The sequence below is a fragment of the Octodon degus genome, unplaced genomic scaffold (genome assembly GCF_000260255.1).
Source record: "Octodon degus isolate 3935 unplaced genomic scaffold, OctDeg1.0 scaffold00345, whole genome shotgun sequence".
In the NCBI taxonomy this organism is placed as follows: domain Eukaryota; kingdom Metazoa; phylum Chordata; class Mammalia; order Rodentia; family Octodontidae; genus Octodon; species Octodon degus.
The window spans coordinates 901584-902822 of record NW_004524921.1 but is presented as its reverse complement, the minus strand read 5'-3'; positions in this window follow the sequence as shown (position 1 = coordinate 902822).

The window sequence follows — 1239 nt, the reverse complement described above, 5'->3', positions numbered from 1 at the left end:
CTCCTACTTTCTCTTCCAGCAGATTTAGTGTCTCTGCTTTAATGTTTAGATCTTTAATCCATTTTGACTTTAGTTTAGTGCATGGTGATAGACCTGGGTCAAGTTTGAATTGTGCCTTGGGATCTTTAACAATTCTGTGACTCATGTATAGAGAACTGACTACTGGACCAATACACCGCAAGTAAATGGAGGTGATCCTGAAAAGAGGCAAAGGCCAATTTTTAGACATTTCCAGAGGACCCACTGAAAAGCAGACATTAACTAAAGAGCTATTCGTAGAAACAAATAGATATGCAATAGAAACAAACCTTTCCACTACAACCAACCCACAAGTTTCATCACAAGTCAAACAAAAATAGAAACATGAGAAGACAAATAAAATGCCCCCCCAACACTACCAACTCCCCCAAAGCTGATCAATGGTGTATCAAAGGGGAAGAAATTTAAAGTCACACACCTGAATTAGTTGAAATATCAGGAGAGATAATAAAATAGATCAGTAGGTATTTGGCAAGTTCAAAGAATGTATAAGTGAACAGATATAAGGTTAAACAATCAGCAAGTCTATAGAAGACACAAATGCAAAGTTAGCAGAAATAAAGAAAATGAGGAAAAACTTGAATGAGCAGCATAGAAAAGAGTTAGAACCAATGAAAGCCTTCAAATAAAAATTTGGGAGAATAAGTCTGTGAAAAGTATGGGAGCAGACATGATCATTGTGAGGACACAGTGACAGAACTAAAAGACGGGGTGTCTGTCAGTGACCTGACAATGAGAGAGAGACCTTAAAAATAGCAAGAGACAATCCACTCACTTGGGACTCCTTCTGTCTCTCTCTCAAACAGAAGTTTTTTTCTGCCAATTAATACATTCCGCTCTTAACCTCCACTATTAGAATTCATTCTTTAATTTTAGAGAACACAAAATCATATCACACATCTAGCAGGTTGGGAGTTTCTTTCCTTTATATCATTTGGAGGAATCCCACCAACTTCATTACCAAGACAGAGGTAAGAGTTTGCTTTTGTTTCATAGATTCTGCACTGGGACTCATTTTAGGTAACCAAAACTTTTTATGTTTCACATTTTGTTATGTCTTTGTGCATTGTTTATAATTTCTTACACTTTGTCTCATATAGTTTTGTTAAAATAATTATAAACTATGTTTAAAACATGAGAAAAGAAAGAAAGAAAATGAAAGAGAAAGAAAGAAAGAAAGAAAGAAAGAAAGAAAGAAAG